The 23,344-nt window shown below is 46.0% G+C and overlaps 1 pseudogene; it reads left to right on the forward strand.

The window, feature by feature from the left end:
• Nucleotides 1–20,407: 20,407 nt before the first annotated feature.
• Nucleotides 20,408–20,893, forward strand: LOC103664400 (annotated as a pseudogene).
• Nucleotides 20,894–23,344: the final 2,451 nt, after the last annotated feature.

Consider the following 23,344-nt stretch of genomic DNA (forward strand, 5'->3'; position numbering starts at 1 on the left):
TTTCACTAAGATCAGGAACAAGGCAAAGATGTTCTCTCTTATCAGTTCTGCTCAACACTGAACTGAAAGGTCTAGCCAGAACAGTAAGGCAGGAGAAATAAAGGCATGCTGACCGGAAGGGACAAAATAACATTTTAATTTTCACATTATTCTATATGTAGACCCTATGTAGGATGTTTTTTCTATTATCCTACATATAGAAAATCCTAAGAAATCTATAAAAAATGATTAGAACAAATAAATTTATCAGGGCTTCAGAATCTAAGATCAACATACAAAAATCCATTGTATTTCCATATTCTAGCTAATGAAATTAAGAAAACAAGTTCATTGACATTTTAAGCTGTTACAAAAACTATGAAATAAGGATAAATCTGACAAAAGATGTTCAAGGCCTGTGGATTAGTTTTGCTGTGCTGCAGACTATCAAAACCTTAGCAGCTTAGAAATACACTCACAGGTTTTATGGGTCAGGAGTCTGGACGCAGCATATCTGAATCCTTTGCTCGGGTCACCCAGGCCATGAGCAAGGTGTCAGCTGGAGCTGTGGTCTCCTCTGATTCTTGGGGACATCTTAAAAACTCAATCAGCTTGCAGGCAGAATTTAGTTCACTGCAGCTGGAGATTTCATGGAAGCTTTTGTCCTTGAGGCCAACAGGAGTCTTTCCAGTGCTTTATCCTCTTTTAAGAACGCCCCTAATAAAGTCAGGCCCATGTAAGATTATATCCTATTTATTAACTCAGAATCAACCATTAGTAACCTCATTATAGGTGTGATATCCCATTATACACTACATTCATGGGTCCCACCCATACTCAAGGGGAAGAGATGACACAAGGTGCCTATCCCAGCAGGCGGGAATCTTGGGGGACATCTTTGTTTTTGTTTGTTTGTTTTTAAGATTTTACTTATTTATTTGTCAGAGAGAGAGAGCACAAGCAGGGGGAGCAGCAGGCAGAGGAAGAAGCTGACTCCCCACTGAGCAAGGATCCCGATGTGGGACTCAGTCCCAGAACCTTGGGATCATGACCTGAGCCGAAGGCAGATGCTTAACCGACTAAGTCACCCAGGTGTCCCTTGGGGTACGTCTGTGAACTCTGACAACCACAACCTGCACTCTAAAGACTACAAAACATGGCTGGGAGGAATTAAAGACCTAAGTAATCGGAGAGGTATACCATGTTCATGAGTTGGAAGACTCAATATTTGTGAGATATGAATTCTTTCCAAATTGATTTATAGATTCAGCACAATCAAAATTAAAATCCCAACAGACTTTCTTGTAGACATTGACAAGTTGGTTCTAAAATTTATACAGACATGTGAAGAATAGCCAAAGAAACCAGACCAGCCAAAACGACCTTTAAAAAGATGACCAAAGTCAGAGAATTAACTCTACCCAAATTTCAAGACTTAGCGTAAGTCTGTATAAGTGAATGCAGCACACAAACAGATCAATGAAACAGAACAGATTCAAGAAACAGAGACACACACAAATATATGGACAACTGATTTTTTACAGAGATGCAGAGGCAACTTTGGAGAAATGGTCCGTAAAAGAAAAAGGGCTACATTAGACTTTGTCCAAATTAAAACCTCTGCTTTTTGAAAAACTTATTAAGAGAATAAAAATCAAGCCACAGATTGGGAGAAAATATTTGAAAACCATATATCTGACAAGGAACTTGTATCCAGAATATGTATTTCTTAATCATTTTTCCTTTCAATTTTATTGAGATATAATTGATAGGCATCACTGAATAGGTTTAAGGTGTACAGCACAATGGTTTGATTTACATATATTGTGAAATGATTACAATACACTTAGTTAACACAAATCATCTCATATAAATGCTCGGAAAAAAAGAGAAAAAAATACTTTTTCCTTGTAATGAAACTTTTAGGATCTACTCTTAGCAACTTTCAAATAAACCACATAGCAGTGTTAACTACAGTCATCATGTACATTAGACCCCTGATACTTATTTATCCTATAACTGGAAGTTAATACCTTTGATCTTCTTCATCCAGATCCAGTTTCCCACTCCACCCTCCACTGCCCCAACTCTGGTAACCACAAATCTAATCTCTTTTCTATGAGTTTGGTTTTTATTTTGTTTTGTTTTAGATTCGACATGTAAGTGAAATCAAACAAGTATTCGTTTCTCTGTCTGGATTATTTCATTTAGCATAATGCCCACAAGCTCTATTCATGTTTTTGCAAATAGAACATATTTTTTTCAAAACTTCTCAAAATTCAAGAATAAGAAAACAATTTTTTTCTAATGGGCAAAAGACATACGGATGGCAAAAACACATGAAAACATACTCAATATCATTAGTCATTACAGGAAGGGCAAATTAAAAGCACAAATGACTGAAATTAAAACGACTGATCATGCCAAGCATGGCAAGGATACAGAGCAACTGGAACTCTCATTTGGAAAACAGTTTCGAAGTTTCTTAAAAACTTAAACGTAAACCTACCATATGATTCAACAGTTCCATTCTTAGATCTTTACCCAAGAGAATTAAAAGTATATGGCCATACAAAGACATATATATGAATGTCCACAGTAGCTCTATTTGTCATAGCCCCAACCTGGAAACAACCCAAATGCCCATCAACGTGTGAATGGAAAGAACGAATTGCAATAGATCCATACTTTAAAGTGGAATTGAAGGGAATAAACTATTGATACATCAAACAACATGACTCAGTCTCAAAATAATCATGCTGACTTTGAGAAGTCAGACAAAAAAGCATACACGTTGTATGATTCCATTTATGTAAAGTTTTACAAAACGTAAACTAACCTATAGTGCCAGAAAGCAGATCGATGAGACAGAGAGAGATGGAGTGGGTGGGAGCAGAGAATTAAAAGGGGCCCAAGGAAACATCTGTTGGTATAGACATGTTCAGTATCTTGATGGTGGTGGTTTCACCAGTGGTATGCAAGACATATCAAATCATGCACATTAAATATGTGTGGTTTAGCGCTTCTGGGTGGCTCAGTCAGGTAAGCATCTGCCTTCAGCTCAGGTCATGATCCTGGGGTCCTGGAATCGGGTCCCATGTGGGGCTCCCTCCTCAGCAGGGAGCCTGCTTCTTCCTCTCCCTCTGTTCCCCCCCTGCCTGTCCCCCTGCCCATACTCTCTCAAATAAATAAGTAAAATCTTAAAAAATAAAGAAATGATAAATAAATAAATAAATAAATAAATAAATGTGTGGTTTACTGTCTGTCAAGTCTACCTCAATAAAACTATTTCAAAATTGTCAAGTTAAACATGTTTAGCAAGAGTACTTCTGTGGTGGCACAGAGATTTCATAGCGCCTCATGCCAGCAGGTATAGACTGCCAGGTGTTTCCTCTATTAGCGATGCTAGGTGTTGATAACTTGGTAAGGTGGTGACTGCCAGATCTTTCCATTATAAAGCACATTTTTCCTTTTGCAATTAATGAATGATTTATAGAATGACACATTGGCCTTGTACAAACACCCTTTTCCTCAATTCCCTTTCTACAAATGTTTGCAGCACGAGTCAGCCAAATATTTCCGTGAAGTTCCAGACACTAAATAATTTAGGCTTTGTGGACCATGTTGTCTCAGTCTCAATTATGCGAATCTTCCATTGTAGCACAAATGCAGGCATAGGCAACATGTTGATGAATGAGCATGGCTGTGGTCCAATAAAACCTTACTTATGGACCCTGAAATTTCAATTTATGTAAATTTCATGTGTCAAGACATATTGTTCTCCTTTGGATTTTGTCCACTACCTAAATTTTTTAAAAAAACATTCTCAACTCATGGGATATACAACATCAAAGAGATGGTGGACTGGATTTGACTGATGTATGGTAGTTCCCTGAGCCCTAGTTTAAAGAATCCATTTATTGCCAAAGCCAATTATTTCATTGGTTTGCAAAATGGTAATTTTCTCATTCAATTGTTCTCTCTACCTATATTAACTGATATTCTTCAGTAAAGAACTGCTTCTCATTAATGAGGAATGCCAAGCACTTTTTCCTCAAAAGGCAGGATAAATGTTTAATTCTCTCCCTTTAATTACAGATACTTAGAGAAAGAAATTAGTGAACTGTCATAAACCGTGGTGGTAAATGATTTTCTCTCTTTGTCTGTAAAACTATGGAACCATGGTTTTTATTTATTCAACCATTAATAAAATATTTATTTATTTATTTATAATCAATCTTAGTTCTCTTTTTTTTTATTCTGGTCTCAAACTGTCCCATATTTGGCAATTAGGAAACCCCTTGGGGTCTGTGTGTTTTTGGTACAACTCCATTAATCTTTGACAGCTTCCTTACTTCTTGGCACATGATACATCAAGGTCACCTTATCCTTCTGCCTAGATCTTGAAACATCCATTTCTCCAAAAGCCCTGATTCCTTTAGTGAGGGCCAATATTAGACTTAATTATCCTATCCTATACCATACTATACTATACTATACTATACTATACTATACTATACTATACTGGCGATTTCCTAGCTTTCAACCTAATACTAAGAAACCAGGGTCTGTACCCAAATGTGCTCATTGCTGCTGTGTGTCATAATTTCCATGCTTTTCAGTGGGCAGAGCTAGGAAATACTTTTTATTTTTAATTGTGAATTCACCCAGTATTATCAGTTCAAAATTAACATGAAAGATTTTTTTAACTTTAATTTTATGTCTTTTTCTCACCTTGAAAATCTTGACTCATTGCATCAACAAATTCACCTATTTTATCCTACAATATACATGAGTTTCAAAATTACCACGCCAACGTTACTACAGATAATAAAACTGAATGCAATTTAAGATTTATCTGCTGTTCTCTTTGACCTGAGATATGTCGCAGATATGCCACATTTCTCGAGATATGCCACATTTCTCGAGAATCAGACAAGAAACAAGGTCTTAAGAGTAAAAACACGGTAGTCATGACATGGACACACAGAGGAACCAAGAGAATAGAACAGTAATTTCACAGAAGGTCCGTGTGTGTAGGGTTGTAACCAAAGACCCCTTTCATTGTCTTGGTATTTCAATGGAGGCCCCCTAGCTGAGACTAACAGATGACAAGTACCCACACATTCTAGAGATGTTGGGCCATCTATGTCGACATTGCTCAGAGGTGCTCCCAGACACACTGTCTGTCCATCCGAGAGAGCAGTTGAGGTAGGGGGCTGTCGGGAGGAGAATGGATGGAGGTGGTTAGTGGGAAGGAAGAATTTCTTCGCAGAGAGTTGTCAGGGCAGTGGTGTCGCCCCTCACCCTCATGGAGGAAGAGAGATGGTGCTTTCCCCCACGCTTCCAGACAAGCGGGGGGACTCCAGCCTGAAGACCAAAGCAGGAAGCAATGCCAGAGGAAACGGTGGGACCCTGAGGAATGTGAGGAAGGTTTGACAGAGCAGCTGAGAAGGGATTATTCCCTGTGCTTCTACCCAATCCCCAACAGCTGAACAACAGAGTGAGCAATGTGAGACCTGAGACAAGCTTTCCTGGCTGGGATCCCTTCCTGGCCCTTCCAGTCACTCCTGTGGGGGAAGCCTGTGTGGTGAGGCCGGTCATCAACATCCCACCCCATTCTCCACCTCTCCTTCTGCCCTTCCTGCCTTGTGCAGCTTCTCTCCAATTCCTAAAACTGGGTGTCTAGCGAAGCAAGGAGGCTGCTGCGATCCACCATGAGACAAGCTATGCTCTCTCTCTGCTTCCTTCAGTTATGGATTTGGTGGCTATTACTAGGGCATTCCTCGCAAACATTAATGCATTCCCTCTGGCTACATAGCCCAAGGAGAGCAGCTATATGGCTCCAAACTGTTGACCGACTGAGACCTTGAAGCAACGAGGGCATCACCAGAGAGCCAAACACTGGGTGTCAGGAGCCCAGAGGAGTCACTGGTCTTGTACAGATGTGGTATTTGGTCCCCTCCTTTTCAAACCCAGGCCTTCAAATGTGTTGTTTCTCTTGCTTATAACCTCCCACCTCTTCCACCACACCCCTGCCTGTTTCCCCAGGATACCTTCCCCGCCAGTACCAGCCCACGCTTCAAGCTCACATCTCTGACCCTGCTGCACTTACGGAGAGCCTGCCCAGATCACAGACCACTCAGTGGTGTTTTCTCTAATGATCTTTGGTGGGTATTGTGGGTAGATCCCACCTCCCTAGCTGGGTTTGTAGTGCCTGTTCTCGTGTCTTTTTTCTAACTCTACCAGTTCCAGGATCTCTTACATTAGAAGCTCCAGATCGATATTTTTCAACATTTAAAAAGGAAAACACATTTGTGTATGTTTAGAAAACCAAGTAATAAAAAGTAAATAAATGTGAGGTCCTCAGAAGATTAACACTGGCTCAGACTCCCCCACCGTCGCCTTCCCCACACCTCATGAGTCACTCACGGCCATATGGCAAGATTACTAAGTCTAATTAAGTAATGCAGCTGACAAACCACTTCCAAATACAGCCCGTTGTGCTTTCATGTGACGTATGTGTTCCTAAAAATCACCAGACGACGCAAAATCACTCAATAAACAGCACAGGGCTAGCGGGAGTAAATGTGGTTGCGGAACAATATTAAATGTCATCAGTGACATGTTCCAAGAAAGAAGATAGGACCCTGATAAAAACAGGAGCGGCTGGAACATGTGAAGTGGTTCATAAATACAAAATCATGATGGTGAATAGGGCACTTTCTCTTGAAAATGACCTGAGGTGTGCTTGTGGCGGGGGCTGGGAAGGGTTGCGGTGCGTGTGTGATCCTGAATGGGGGAAAGAGCGTTATCTGAAATTGCACAGAAAGCGGGAGCACCCATGTTGATGGGTGGGGTTTATTGTCCTTGGTTTCCCTTGGCACCGAATATCAAAGGTAAGCAATCTTTTGTAACCTTAAATCCTGAGACATGTTTTTCTGCTTTGAGATATAGGTCCTTTGTGGCATGTGTTTCTCATAAATACTGGTGTCATCAAAATTGAAAATCTAATCCAACAATATAGACTTCTTTTATAATTCTGTATCACTGCTGGAAATTTGTTTTCAACTTTTTAATTTTTCTCATCTGCACTCAGTGCTTTGGAAACCATGAAACCAGCCATTACTGGCACGAGATGGAGTCACTTCTGCAGGACTCGGCAATTTCCGTTAAGATCTTCGTATATAAATAATGCTTTCCTCGTCCCACGTACTCTCTGGGGTTTGGAGCCAGCAGGCTTAGGCATGTTTAGGATGTCGGATGAACGTTTGTTTGTTTTAATATAGAAAAGCTTACATGTGCAAAAACATAGCAAAGCACAACCTTTTGAAAGAACACATGTGGCGAAGCGAGGTAGCTGGTAGCTGAGGTGTGCATGTGTGCGTATGTGTGCATGTGTGTGTGCGTGGGTGTGTGCATGTGCGCCCACGTTGTGTGTATTCCTACCCAGCTCAGTTCAGTTGGGTGCAGTTCAATGTTCACGGGCAAACACAGAATGCAAGTCATGTTCCAGTTGTTCCTGAATCTATCAACTGCTTTGGAACAAACTCACAAGTGCTATAGAAGAGCCGACGGTAAGTGAAAATGACGGTTTCCACAGGGCTGTCATTTCTACCAAACACCATTGTGTGTCTCTGCACTAGAGTACTTATTGATTTTTATCTACTTTATTTCATAAACACTTACAATACCCCTGAAGACGGGTTTCATTAACTAGAAAAAAAATAGGCATTAAAAAAACTTTTAAAAAATAGGGGCACCTGGCTGGCTCAGTTGGTAGAGCATATGATTCTCTTTTGGTTTTTTGGAGGTTTTTTTGTTTGTTTTGAGAGAGAGAGAGACGAGGGGCAGGGGGAGAGGAAGAATCTTAAGCGGGCTCTACACCCAGCACAGAGCCCAGCAGGGAGGGAGATCGACCTCACGACCCTGAGATCCCGATCTGAGCCGAAATCAAGAGTTGGATGCTTAACTGACTGAGCCACCCAGGCGCCCCACAGAGCATGCGATTCTTGATCTCGGGGTTGTGAGTTCAAGCCCCATGTTGGGCATAGAGCTTACTTAAAAAACCCCACAACTTTAAAAAATAGAAAAGTGCATGAGAAGAGGAGAAGGAGGAAAAGGAGGAGAAAGACCAAAGGAGGGGCTGCATCTCCTTCTGGAAGCTGGTACACATTTGAGGGTTATGAGTGTGTATTTATACACCTTTCTTAACATACTTAGGCATAATTCCAGGGAGTCTGTAGGAGCTTGAAAAACATTCTTCTTATCAATCGGGCGCACATAAAAGGTGTTAAAGCCTGCATTAGTGGTGTCTGGATTACATTCTTTGATGTCAGGCTAAGAATTCTTCTAAAGTCACATTCGATTTTAGCCCTCCAGTTCCCAACTCAATAATGTAGGGAGTCGAGACAGAATCTAAGTGTCTCCAGATAAAAACCACCCACCCAGGACAGAATACAGCCCTTCGGAAACGCTGGCTCCTTCATGCAGAGGGCACACGTGGGAACTCATGGTCCAGAACCACGTGACCCACCCACACACCCGCCTTCCAGGCTGACAGGCACACAGACGTGGCCATGCACACTGACTCTCTTCTCTGCTATCTCGGAGAACACCACCAGCTGCCGTCAGAGTGGAAGGGGTCAGGCTGCACGTCTCCAGATGAGCATTTCCATCAGATGCCTTCCCTCTGCTGCCTCAGTTTCCATAACCAGCCCCTCTGTGAACTGCCTCCGTGCTGTAATTCTAACTAGACCAGTTCACCACTCTGCCCATTGAAGGTGGAGGGGGAAAATGCAGCTCCGAGGAGCACCTGGCGGGGTCAGTCAGTGGAACGTGCAACTCTTGATCTCCAGGTTGTAGGTTCGGGCCCCATGCTGGGCGTAGAGATTACTTAAAAATAAAACCTTAAAAAAAATGCAGCTCAGATGACTTTGGCTTCAGAAACCCCATGGTGGTCATAACAGCAAGGGACAGATAGAGGGACAGGGCATGGAGGAGAAAGGGTAGCCCTGGCATAATGAGAGAATCAGAGACAGTGTATGAGGTAGACACATGGTGGAGAGCCACAGAGAGGGGTGGCAGATGTCTACTGAGTGCCTACTGCATGCCAGGCATAATGTCAAGCACCGGGAATCCAGTGGAGAGCCCCCTAGACCCAGTGCCACTCACAAGACCCAGTAGCTGGCCTAGCCAGGCCCTGGAAAAACGCAGGTGAGGAGGGTCAAGGTGGAGGCAGGGGGGATTCCTGTACCTCAGGCAAAGGGGGCTAAGTGAGAATTAAGTGAGAATGACCCCCTGGCATAGGCCACCTGCACAGCAAGGCTTCCCGAGAGGGCCTGCCATGGGGGAACGAGGGTGGGCCTTCCCTCACCATCTGTGCAACTCTGCCTCTCCATTCCCAGAATTCACAGACCACCTGCCTCTTGCCAGGTCACAGGGGAGTGTCTCGTCACTCACCACAAAACTTCGGGATGGTAACAGCAGAGAGCACCAGGATGGGCTGAGAAGAACCGGGGAAAGCCTGGCAGGTGGAAAGTGTCAGGTGGGGGCAGACAGGAGCCGCTCACCAGTGAAGGATGGCTAACAGTCCAACGTGGCCCAGCCACATGTTTCAATATTGTGCAGTGGTTTTAAAAAAGGTACTCTGAAAGTTTTTATAGCGGGGAAAAATTTAATGATATAACATTAAGTCTTGGGTCAAGAAATAAAATTGCATTATATTCACTCACACACATTTACATATAAACATATGGTTATATTAAGCCTACTTATTACTGTGAATTATTTTCTTCCCTTGACATTTGAGTCATTCATTTATTCATTCATTCATTATTGAGCATCTATTAGGTCCTAGGTTCTGGGGACACGAGAAAACCGCCTCGGCCCTCAAGGAGCTCCCATCCTTCTGGGAGAGCTAGGAAGGTAACTGGTGATTAGAATGCATCTGACACACCACTGACAGGTGTAAGAGAAGGATGGGTTCTTCAATTTTCGATTTAAAAAACACAAGAGCTTCCTTTTGCCAAACTCCATTCTCTACTTTGCACTCGAGGGTACTCCTTCCAATGCTGATCTCTGACTTTGGTCACCTCGGGCTGCTGGGCCAAAGATTTGGGCATCTAGAAGCTGAGAGGAAAGCCCGAGTCGGCTCTGCAAACCGCACGTGCGACAGTGAATCAAGTCTTCTTCCCAGAGCTGCTGCATGGGACTCCCGGCTACACACACGGGCCATGTGCTCTGCCTTCCCAAAGCAGCAGTGCTCACCCGGGGTCTAGTATGGCAGCCAGAGACCTGGCTGGCGAGGGATCTGCAGGTACAGAACAAGGAGCAGGTGCTCTAAAAGAGGGTCCTGTTCACACTTATTCTCCCTCTCACATTGTTCTGAGCTGAACTCTCTTGCCCTCAGCCCTCACCAGCACTTGCCCGGAGAGTTACTGGGCTTGAATACCCACAGACGTGTTTACGGGTCACTGTCCCCACAGAGACAGTCCCTGCGCTCTGCCCAAGTTCCACGTGTGGACAGTAGTAACTACACAAATGTTGCTTTCAAAGGCCTTATTATTCCTGGTAATTATAATAATGGTGACAGCCATCGTGTTTGGAGCACATCCTATGTATTAGGGTCAGAGATAAAGGGTTATGTTCATTATCACATTTTATTCTTACCACAACCCTGCGAGCCAAGTGTACTATTATCCCAATTCAACAGACGAGCAAACATAGAAAGATTAATTGACTTGCCCAAAGACACATGGTTAACAGGTGGTAGAGCTGGGTTTTGAACTCAAGTCCGATTCCATAACTAGTGGTTTTAACCCACCTTCTATGTCACTGCCAGACTAAGTCCTTTATGAGCTAAATAGTCACAAGGACCCTTCTGCTCCTAGCTGTTCCCTTTGCCTACAGTGTCCCCTCCCCGTATCCACAGAACTCCTTCCAGCATCTTGTCTGGATGGTGCCTCTTTCTCCATCTTTCCTTATCCCTTCTTCTGCTTTATTTATTTATTTTTTTGAAGATTTCTCTTATTGAGATATAACCGACATATAACATTGAATTAGTTCCAGGTGTGATAAGCACAGTAAGTCCAGTTAACATCTATCATCACATGTACTTTACAAATTGTTTTTCTTGTGATGAGAAATTTTAGGATCTACTCTCTTAGCAACTTTCAAATATACAGTCTTTCATTAACTATAGTCACCAGGCTGAACAGTACACCCCCAGGACTTATGTATTTTGTAACTAAAAGTTTGTAGCTTTGACCACCTTCACATGTTTTTGCTTTATTTTTGTTCAGAAACTTACCCTTACCTGGCATTGTATCATGTATCTATTATTTGTCTATTATCAATCTCCCCATTAGACTAAGAAGTCCTCGGGAGTGGGGGCTTTGTTTTGCTTACTGCTGAATCTCTAACACCTAGAAGAGAGTCTGGTTCACAGAAGATACTCCAAAAAGATTTGTTGAGTGATTGAATAGATTTCATGCTAATTAAGATTATGCAAAGTTGGGGCACCTGGGTGGCTCCGTTGGTTAAGCTTCTGTCTTTGGCTCAGGTCATGATCCCAGAGTCCTGGGACTGAGTCCTGCATTGTGCTCCCTGCTCAGCGGGGAGCTTGCTTCTTCCTCTCCCTTTGCAGCTCCCCCTGCTTGTGTTCACTCTCTCTCTCTCAAATAAATAAATAAAATCTTTTTTAAAAAAAGATTATGCAAAGCTGAAATGGTACCATGTAAAATATTAATAAAGACTGACTTCGTTTGCAAAATTCGAAATGTTTCCGAATTGTACGAATTCATCAAGAGTCACTGGATTTCAAAGCTAGTAGAACAGGGAAATGATCAGCCGTGTTTCTGCTGTTAACCTTGGTTAAAAAGAAAAACCTCTGTTTCTGTACTCCGAACACGCTGACACCAAAAGTGTGTGTTTTTCTATACCAAGCAATTTTCCAATTCTTAAGGGACACTGACTGGGTGTCCTACAATCTAATTCAATTCTGACACGAACTGCCCAGTTAGCCCAGACCCCACAGGCTGAGGGCTCAGTCCCACAAGACTGCCTCCCAGCCTCAGCCACAAGTAATGGGTCCCCAGATTTCCACAACTTCTGTCCAACTTGGCTACAGATCAAAGGTTCCCACAACTCCCTCCTCCGACCCCCTCAGGTTCAATAATTTGCTAGATCAGCTCACAGAACCCAGGTAAACAGTTGACTTGCTATTCCTAATTTGTTATAAAGGATTCAGCTCAGGAGCAGCCAGATGGAAGAGGTGCACAGGGCAAGGTGTGTGGAAGGGGGTGCGGGGCTTCCACACCCTCCCCAGGTGCACCACCCTCCCGGCACCTCCCCGAGTTCACCCACCTGGATGCTCCCAGCCCCTGCAGTTGGTTTTCGTGAAGCCTTCCTTACACAGATCACATTGTTGGCCACCGCTGATTGAACTCAGTCTCCAGCCTGTCTCCCCCTCCCCAGAGGTCCAGGGGTGGGGCTGAAAGTTCCAGCCCTTTAATCACCTCCTTGGTTCCTTTGGCAACCAGCCCCCATCCTCCTGGAGTCACCGCAGTAACAGAAACTCAGGTGTGGTTGCAAAGGGGTTTGGTTATGAATAACAAAAGAAGCTCCTCTCACTCCTATCATTTGGGAAATTCCAAGGGCTCTAGAAACTGTGCCAAGAAACTGGGAGGAAAACCAAATATTAATTTATTGTATTACGTTAGGACCTCTATGCCAGGAACAGGGACAAAGATCAAATATATATATATATATATATTTTATGATATACAATCTCACGACAGTGGCACCATTTGAGCTGGAGACTGGGTTTGGGTTTGGTATCCCCTGACCCAGGCCGTTCTCGAACCTTGCAAATCCTGTGAGTGATTTTGATGACTGGCGTGCTCTTATTTTATCATTTGCTAACATTATAATTGAAAGTATTTTTGGTGCCTATAAAAATGTCATCCAAGTATTCATTATGTGCAGGTGCTGAAAAATTTGCCTGAAATTCATTAACTTCAGAGCAGAAGTTAAATGTGACAAAACATGTTGCAGAGAAGCCCAAACTGCTCCATATATCCCCCACACTGGTATAATTGAGGAGAGAGAACATTGCAAAATATGAAAAAGCCAACGATGGAGAAGACTTAAAGCAACTCTCAGCCAAAAAAAAATAAGCAGTAATAGTCAAAGACTTGCGCTTTACGAAGTCACTGTCTTCCTGCTTTGTATTTATTTCTGTGGCAACACAGATCTTAAATTATGCGAGTCAAAAGTCACTTCCTGCCTAACCCAGGGCCACCCCTTACTACAAGGTCTTAGTACAGAGTCTTCCCTTGTTTGCAGCTCTGTCCCCGGAGTTGCCCGGAGCCTCACCTCTCCGCTGAGGGGCTTTGCTGCGGGAGAACAGAGCCGGTCATCCAGCCACAAGGGTGGTTTTCCGGCTGGGCTGTTCGGTCCCCTGTGGGCAGACCCCAAACGGCCCTGCGCAGTGCTTTAGCTTGCATTTCTTCTCCTGTTGTTGCAGGAGCTTGCAGCAGCTCCCCAGCCCGGACAGGCTTCTCAAGCAGAGGCCTTAGCGATGGCAAGTAGACTACCTTATGCAGCCAAACCAGACGTCGGGCCCTGACTCTGAGTAGGCCATTTCTCCTTCCTTTTTATGAAACTGCCTTTCAGCGGCTCGTGCCAACCTTAGCTACTTCTCCCAAACATAGGACAGTCAACTAATGTGTAACAGACACTACTAGTTAACTGCCCACACCACCTGGGGCCTCAGCACAGCTCTGCCTTGAAGAGACCAGAGTTCTGTTTGCAGCCTTGAGCCACATCAGCCCCACCAGGCCCCCTAGACCTCCCTCGAGCCTCCCCGTTGTGCCTGGGCTTCGGGTCACTGACCCACGCTCCCCCAGCTCTTGCTCCTCTCAGGCCTGCACACTTACTGTGCCCCTGGAACTCTCCCTTCATGGTAAAGACCCCGACATCCTCAGTCTCAAAGCTTCATTTCCTTCCTGGCCTTTACTTATATATGCTCTTCCAGCTTCCAATCCATCTCCGCTCTTGCTTTAAAAGAGCATTTCTAAACTCCTTTCCTCTACCCTTGCTTAGAACAATGAAACCCTGCCACCATAAGGTTCATGGGTGCCACGCTGCCTGTCCACCACTCCTGTGTTCGTGGAAGGCCATAGCCCCTGAGCCCGTTCTTCCTCCCTTGTAAGTCCCACTGTGACCTGGCAGGTCTCATCTAGCCCCGGCTGGCACACCCAGCAGGCTGGTCCTGGAGCTGGCTCCCTCCCCTTCTCCCCTGCATCTCAGCCACTGGCTTCTCTCAACATACCCAGGCATCATCCCAAACTTTGCATTCCGCTTCATTGGCAATTTTCTGAAACTTTAAGCACTCATTCCAGCAACAAGCACCACACTTGCTCTTTGACAGCACCCAGGTAGCCCGTCTTTCTGTGCTCTTCTCAGTGATCCTTCCTTCCTGGGCATTCCTGGGCAGCCCAGACTTGAACCAGTACCGCCAACCACCAGGCTCCCTATCGTCCTTGCAAACCTACCCAGCCAAAGACATGGTGTGCTCTCTGTGCCATGTTCTCTCTCTCTGTCTCTCTCTCTGTCTCTCTCTGTCTGTCTGTCTGTCTCTCTCTCTCTCTCACACACACACACACACACACATACACGGGCTGCTTAAACTATCAGAGAATGTTCCCCGGGCATGAGTTTGGTGCCACTACAAATCTCTGGCCTTCCTTCGACAGTGGTAGAGTCCCTGCTGCCGTCCACCTCATTGCCCCCACTTGCACCTCGGATCCCTCCCTGCCTGTTCTTGAAGGGCTGTGGTCCGCTGAGTAGTGGCCCCCAAAGACAGCAAGTCCTGATCCCTGGATACTGTAAATGTGACCTAGCTGGAAGGAAGTCTTTGCAGAAGTGGTTACGTTAAGGACTCTGAGGTGAGGAGATTACTCTGGAGTAGCCGGTGGGCCCTAAATATCAGCATGTGTCCTTATAAGAGAAAGGCCGAGGGAGAGTTCACAGAGAGAAGAGGAGGCCATGTGACCAGGGCGGCAGAGTTTGGAGATACGTGGCCCCAAGCCAGGAACACCTGGAGTTTCCAGGAACTGGAAGAGGCAAAAACCAGATTCTCCTCTAGAGCCTTCAGAGGGAGCATGGCCCCACCATCAACACCTTGATTTTAGACTCCTAGCCTCCAGAACTGTGGGAGAAGAAATTTGTGTGGTTTTAAGGCCCCCGGTTTGTGGCGATCTACTCCAGCAACCACAGAGCACAGGGTGCTAGAGAAGGTCAGGCTGGAGGGGCAGTCAGGACACTGGGACATGGGAGGAAGGGCCGGCAGGACATGTGGGACGTGAGGAAGGAGCCCCTACCAAGCTCGGACCGTGTTCCAGTTGGGGCTCAGCCCTGGAATGCAAAGATGAACAAGACCCAGGCGCTGCTGACCAGCACCCCAAAGCCTCGGGCACGATGCCTGGCATGGAAGCAGACAGGTAGGGATCAGAGGTGCCTAATGGGGATCTCTAAGTACAAAGGCATTTGACAGGTGTTTGGGCTTTCCAGGACTGCCAGGAAAGTGTCCCTTTCGGCAAGCAAAAGGCTCTACTCAATAGTTTCTCTGGAAAGCAGAAAAAAGAACAACAGAATAAAAAAGATCAAAGGAGTCATGGAACATATGCCTAATGTGCTAAGGGCCTGACCCTGAAGAGGCGGTCATTGAGAGATAGCTTTAGTATTACCGCGAGTCACAAAGGTCCTCAGGCTCTGCTTCTGTACTTTGGGGACAGGTGGTGGATGCCCCAAGAATGCATCAACTTCCAAGTGACTGATTTCAATGCTTCCTTGGAGTTATCCCCAACGAAGACAGGCCGGACATGCTCAGCCACACAGGTAAGAACTCAGGAGCAATCCCACCCAACAAAGGCGGAGTCCTTTGGTACCACTGGACTGTGGGCATTTTGCTTTTATCCCTAGGGTTCCTTTCAAAATTAAGGAAGGATTTCAGCTTTTTACGAGCTTCAGGGAGTTATGTCAGTCTGATTAACACCAATATTCACCAGCTGTTTTCAATATGAACATTTAGCTGGAGGCAGTGGTCTATCTGATATGTCATAAACATGTTGGGGGAATGGAGCAGATCTTCACACACTATACACAGGAAGCCAATGGATATTGGAGGCAGTTGTTCCTACCTCACTTCAAAGAAGGAGTTGCTGCAGCCCCATCCAAGATTATACCACAGGCTGCCCACCATGGAAGCAAGCGCTGGCACCTCCTGTCACTTCACACCACACCTTCGGTCCCATGTGAGGTACATGAGCTACAGGAGAGGAACTCGTTCTGCGTCGCCGGGAAAAACACAGAAGGAACGCAATGGCGTGTTCTACTTAATTGGCCTGTGAACCCTCACAACCTGTTTTTCTGCCCTTTTCTGTTTTATAGGTTTCTGTCAAAACTCTCTCCTGCTGCTGTCACCACCCACAGCCCTCAGGCCTGGACGTGCCTTCTAACATTTACACCACCCTGTTTGTACGGGTCCCTGCACCCTGGTCCCGGCTCATCCCAAACAAAAGCCGAAACAGGTTCTCGTGGTTTTATGTCAGCCTGAGGAGTGCAGGTACTTCACGTATAAATTCAAGACACAGAATAAGGCCTAGGGCTGACTGTTGACCTGCCAAATAATTGCTAACTGTAGAAAAGAGGCGTGCAGGCTTATTCTCTTCTCCAAGAACTCCGCCCTGCAAACGTGATGGAGTGACAGCAAGGGGACAGGTGGAGAGAAAAAGTGACAGAGTGCACAGTGAAAAGGAATCTAGGGCCTTGGGTGGAGGTAAGATTTTGAAATTGTGTCTGTAGGGTCAGAAAGATAATATATGTTTACTCTTTTCTTTCCCAAAGATTGTTTACTGAACCAACAAGAATGCCTGGCCATGGAGACCAAAGCACAGAAGGTCTGACTGAAATAGTGCATTTGGGGGATTTTAGGCTCTAGATTAGATTTAAGATGTACGAAGATTAGTTACCCTAGATGGCGGTCCCCACCACCAACATGAGGATCACGTGGACATTAAATGGGCCTCCCCTGTGGTTATACACACTGTTCTTAGTTCTATGTGCATCCAAGTTTATAGTTTGTTCATTCATTCAACAAACATTTCCGAGCACTTATTACGGATTAGGTAGATGAGTAAGACACAATCAGTGTCCTTAAGGAGCTCCTCAGGCTACAATAATGTGAGACAAATTCTATTATTACAAGGAGTGAAGAGTGCTCAGGAGCTCCAGCCCTTTGGTCAGAGTGCTCCAGAGAGACAGAACCAATAGGAGATTATACATATTATTGTAGGGTTGGTAGATAGAGACGTAGCTAGAGGTAGAGATAGATTCATGATTATGGAGGCTGAGAAGTACCAAGATCTACAGTGGGCAAGCTGGAGACCCAGGAGCACTGACAGTGGAATTTCCAGTCTGAGTCTGGGTCCCAAAGCAGAAGACCAATGACCCAGCTCAAAGACAGGCAGAGAGACCAAATTCTCCCGTTCTCAGCCTTTTTGTCTATTTAGGCCTTGGATGAATTGGATGAGGACCACCACATTGGGGAGGGCAATCAACTTTATTCAATCCACCAATTCACATGTTAATCTCATCCTGAGACTCCCTCACAGTAACACCCAGAATAATGCTTAACCTAATGTCTGGGCATCCCATGGCCCAGTCAAGTTGACAACTAAGATTAACCATCACAAATGGGCAGAAAGGGTACAGCTTGTAAAGCCAACAAAGGGGAAGCTAAAGGAAAAGTAAGAAATTAAGAGAAGGGGGGGAGTCACAGGGAGGGAGCCCTTCAATAAGGAAGAAGTGTTCAACAGGGATGGAACCTTCAAGAAGGCAAGTACAGTAGGGACAGAGATGGACGCTGGGTTGGGTGTAAGGTTATTGGTGGAGAGGGGATGGGGATGGGGCAGAATGCAGGTTATAGCAGGTTGCAGAGTAAAAGGAAATGAAGTAGACACAGAGAACGCAGACAAATTCTTCTAGAAGTTTAGTGGTGGGAGAAGAAAGAAGAGGAGGTAGAGGGGAATGGGCTTCAGGAAGAGGGTTTAGTTTCTGGTTCTTTTTCCTGAGAGACTTGCGTACATTTCCTTGTGAGGGGAAGGACCCATAAGGGAGGGAAAGTCTGAAGAAAGGGCCGGGAGGACAGTTCCTCAGATGGGTAAGCCATGCACAGGCAGAGCTGTTTCTTCCTTTCTCACTAGTCAGAAAGGGGAAGGACAGGGAGAAGCAGAGGGGAAGTCATGGGCTTTGGTGGTGGGAGCCCGAGGACACTCCCATCTGATCCATGGTCATCGTGTGCTGTGTGTCATGGAGGCCACGGTCTACCCAGTGCCACTTCCAGCTGTCGAATATCAGGCCGGCGACACAGCCTCTCTCTGCCTGTTTCTCCATCTGAAATACGGGATCATGATACCAACCTCAGAGGGTTAACGTGAGGATTCAGTAACACCCTGCCTTTAAGCATGTTCAGTAAATGTTTGCTACTGTGCTTAGTAATTACTACCATGAACACTATTATTAGGATAGCTATCTTTAGTTGTAAGAATCAATTATCAAGCCTATTCTCTTGGTCTCCCCGGGTTTTCCTTTTTAGTTTTTAGAGACAAAAAAGGCAGGTCGAATCTTTTCCTGGTGCCATCCCCTCAGCTTAGAGGATCAGGCAGCGCCCAGCCTTGTCCGGAGCCACCAGCTCTACCACGGAGCTACCCTCCTCCACTAGGAGTAGCGTGCTGCATCTCACGTGTGCAGAACTTAGAGGAGAGAGAGACACTTACTGCTTAGGTGGACAGCCGAGCAGATCTGGAAGGTTTTCACTTGTGAAGGGCACAAACCCATGTGGCCTGCCTAACACCTGCACACAGGTGGGAGCTGACCCACGCTAGGTCGGCTCCATTCCAGCCCCGTGGGGAAGTCCAGATTCTAGAGCCCATCCCTGCCTCCAGTCTACCTGGGAGCCTGCGTCTCAGTTTAAGGGTTTAGTTTCCAACCCACTTCATAGCAACTGGCTGGGCCCCTTCGAGTCCCACTCACATCCCGAATGTCATCCTATCTCGAGTCATCCAGAACTGAGGTACAGCCAATGAGGGCTAAGTCACTCCACTGTCATAAATGCCTTCTCATTTTCAAATATCCTCTTCCAAAAATTACGGTCAATAACCGCATCACAACATGGAAACAAAAGACAGGAGCCTAGGAAGTGGAATCTCAGAGCCTGGAACTTCCCCTAAACCATATCTCAGCCCAACATCTACAAAGCCCAAACCCATTTTTGACCTTCTAGAAAGTGTCAGTGTGGTGCGGAGGCCTGTATTCTGACCTCACTGACTACAAGAACTTCCTCCCGCTGGCCAGCGTATCTTCAAAGATTCCCTAAGATTCCAGCGTTGATGCAGTTTCCTCACAAGAGCCCTGCCTGCATCTTCTCTGTGTCCTTCTCTGCCTTTGAGGTCAGAGTGGTTTCTTCAGAGTGCCTTTCAAAAGTGGTCCAACCCAGCAGCATCTGGGGATGCTCTCTTGTCATGTGTTCTGGAAGAAGGGAGCAGGCCTGTCTAGGAAAGATTCCTCTTGGTTAGCAAGAGTTCTGAGTCACATTCTGAGAAGGCTGAGGGGGAGCTAAATTTCTCCATTGCAGATCGTGTCTGAGAAACTCCATTCTAGAGAGAGGGACTGTGCCTCTCAGTTTCCCCAAGACGGTCTGGTGATGGCTGGGGCACCTTTGGGCTTCTAGAACCCCTGTGGCATTGGCGGTCAGTTTATTCTTGAGTTTTCCCCCAGACTGAAGCCTAATGAAGATCTTGTCACTTTGAGTTTCAAGAAAGAATAAGGGACATTTGGCAGCACACACCTCACCTCACATCACCCTCAAGCTGGAGATCCCCAGCCGGTTGCAGATGGCATCTCCTGGTCACCAGCCTTCTCGGTTCTTAGGAGCAGAGAACTGCCCTGGAGCAAGAAATGTCCATATCAGAGGTTTCCAGCTTTTGAGCAGAGAGAGGTGCCCACAGGAATGGGAAGCCTTAGTCTCTTGCTCTCCTCTGCTAACTGGTCAAAGCCTTCCTGGTCACCCCAGGACCCCAGAGAGGAGCACGGGCCTTTCAAGGATGGGAGATTTTGTCCAGTGTCCATTGAGCGGGGACCAGGAAACTCAAAGAGAAGAGCCTGAATGGGCCCAGAGTCTGCACACAGTAGGCACTTCATAAGTATTTGTTGACTGGAGTGAGGAGGTGGTTCTTGCCCATGTTTTGTGTGTGTGTGTGTGTGAGAGAGAGAGAGAGAGAGAGTGAATGAGTGTGTGGGGGACCAGGCTTGTTGTTGTCAGTGAGGCGACATCCTCCCCCTCCGGGGGAGGGAGCCCTAGGAAATGAGCGATAAGGATGACATGACATCGAGGTGGAGAGCAACGAAGAGCAACCGAGGTTTCAGTCTGCAGCTGACAAATAGGCTCATCCTAATGCACCCGAATGAAAACATAGAGAGCACATTAAGACAGCTTTCACAGTTTGCACACTTGGTCCCATCACCCCGCGGAGAGAAGGCATCCCGGGCCCAAGGCCTGGACAAAGCCACAGAGCACATCCAGGATACGCGAAGGAAAAGCCACACACACCAGTGAGACCCTGATGACCTCAAACAGCAGGGTACCCCTCGGGAGCAGCAAGTCCGCGCACCAGAGAAGGCGAGGTCAGTGCCCAACTCAACCAACGGCCCCTCCGCAGACAACAGCCTCTACCCCGACGCCAAGGGCAGCCCCAGCTCTGTCTTCGCCAGAGGCTTAGACTCCCGCTCAGAGGGAGGCCCCCAGGAGCCACAGAGCAGGGAGGAGCTCAGGGTGGAGGCCACCATCTGACAGTCACCTCCACGTCCCAGCCACCTTTCATTTCCTCCCTAGAACCCTCACAACCATTTAAGAGACTTTTTTTCCTCTTTTTTTCTCAAATTTTATCTTTACATGGAAGCTCTTGCCCAACAGCTCTCATTCTCCTTCCCCATTTCCACAATTTTTTTCGACGTTTCCCTACAAGGATTCCCTGTCCGCACCAGGAATTTTTAAACCCAAACAGCCCAACTTGGCAGCTTTTTCTGTGGAGGACAGACAGCTGGCCGGCCCTCTGAGCACACGGTGTCCTGACCAGCCCCCAGCTCCTCCAGCCAAGCCGGGTGGGCACAGGCCCGAGGACTCCTGCCCGTCCCAGGCCCTTCCTCCCAGGCCCCCTCACCTCCATTTCAGAGCCTTGGTGAGTCTGTGCACTGCTCTGCTTAAGAAGATGACTGGTTGCAAGTAATCAGAATAAATCCCCCTTCTTTATGAGGATTTTTTTTTCTATAAAGCTATTTATCATTCCTATTGAAAGACCAGATCCTTGAAGAAGTCTGTGGTATAAAAACAAATGGAGCCTTTGGCCGGTTTCATGCCTGCTTCTCTCAGCCAGCCTTGTGGGGGGGTGGGGGTGCAACACTCATGTACGTGTGGGGGACAGCGGGCAGCAGGAAGCGGTAGCTGCCAAGCGGGGGTAGGGGGCAGGACCAGGAGGGATGATCAGGTTGGGGAGAGGTTTTGTATCAGGGGCCAGTGATGATGCTTTGATACGGTTTCCTGCTACTGAAATTTGAATCTGAGTGAATCGTCCCTATTTCTGATGATGTCGGCATTGCAAAGCGACACATTCACAAAGCGATAATCAAATCTTCCTCTCTATCCCTGAGCGTTTCTAAGAAATAGAGTCAACTGATTTTGTATGTAAATACCAAGAGCAATTTACTGGGCACTCAACCCAACCCCAGCCCCCCACACCCCCCCAGTGCGGACCCTTCCCCGCCCTCACCCCATTCCCGTTCCACCTGTCCTGGAACCCGTTCCCATCCTGTGATCCAGTCCTGGTCCTGGCTTCAGTCAGCAGATCCCGGTGAAGGGTTCTGTGCGTTTAGGCCATATTTCTTTGTCTTTTTCCTACTCCATTTCTGGCATTTGCTGACTTCTAGTGTGTACTCTGTAGTCTCAGTCTGTGTTTGAGTCCCTTCCATGGAAATAAAAAGTATGTTGTACGTACTGCCCAAGAATTGTCTTGCAAGTTAAGGCTCTCCCCTTTACTATAAGACTATAATAAAAACTTACTTTACCCTTAAAAATAAGTATTGTTGAGTGGATAAGTATGTACAGGAAGAAGAGAATGATAGATTCACAAATATCTGGAGTCCTATCCTGAGCTGGCAGGAAGTATATCCTCGCACACACCTGAGAGCATTCTCTCTCCCACTGGCCACAAACCCCAGAGCTGTGGGGTGAGCGCGTAGAGAGGCCATGTATGCACACAGCTGAGTTTCCCACGCTCTGATCACCGGTCTAGCAGGTGTTCTGATGGGAAGTGACTGTCCTTAAGGCTCTGCTCCTCCTCCTTGGCCTCATTCCAGTCCCCTCAAGGCAGTAAACTGAGGATCCTTCAACTTCCTGAGCTCAGAAAGGGTGGGTGGTTCACTGAGGAGCAGCCTTATTTTTCTCTCTCCAGCCATCTTTGGTTTACCTGTAGCAACTTCACTTTGTCTTGGGCTGTCTTCCTCCCAAGATCCTGGAAGCAACAAGGTTAGAAGTACAAAATAGACTTTAATGCATAAAGCATTAGCAGAGGTAATTAGGGTCATTTCCTAGTGATAAAATAACATTTGGACAATTTCCCAGTTGGGGCTGTGGTTCAGCGTCGTCGGCAATGCATAATCTTCTTATAAATGTTCTTGAACCTCCAAACGTTTCTGAATACGATCAATTCACCAAGAAGATATAACAATTTTGTGTATCTAATAACATCACTTCAGGGGCGCCTGGGGGGCTCAGTTGGTTAAGCGCCTGCCTTCGGTTCAGGTCATGATCCCAGGGTCCTGGGTTCGAGCCCTGCATCGGGCTCCCTGCTCAGCATGGAGTCTGCTTCTCCCTCTCCACTTACCCCTGCTTGTGTTCCCTCTTTCGCTGTCTCTCTGTCAAATAAGTAAATAAATAAAATCTTTTTTAAAAAAATAAATAACATAGCTTCAAATATATGAAGCAAAAGAACCCAAAAAAACCTCACATGATAAACAGACAAACCCACAAACATAGTGGGAGATTGTGACATGCTTCTCTCAGGAATTAAAAAACAGAGAAGAACCAGCAAGGATATAGACTTGGACAACCCAGTTCATCTTTCTGGAAAACAGTTTGGCATTATCTTTAAGATGATGGATATGCGAACCCAGAACTTCCAATTTTACGTACACACTGCAGAGAAACCTGGGCACATGTGCACCGTGACTCACAAAGCTATTCATC

This window comes from Ursus maritimus, unplaced genomic scaffold (assembly GCF_017311325.1).
Source record: "Ursus maritimus isolate PB19 unplaced genomic scaffold, ASM1731132v1 scaffold_10, whole genome shotgun sequence".
NCBI lineage: Eukaryota > Metazoa > Chordata > Mammalia > Carnivora > Ursidae > Ursus > Ursus maritimus.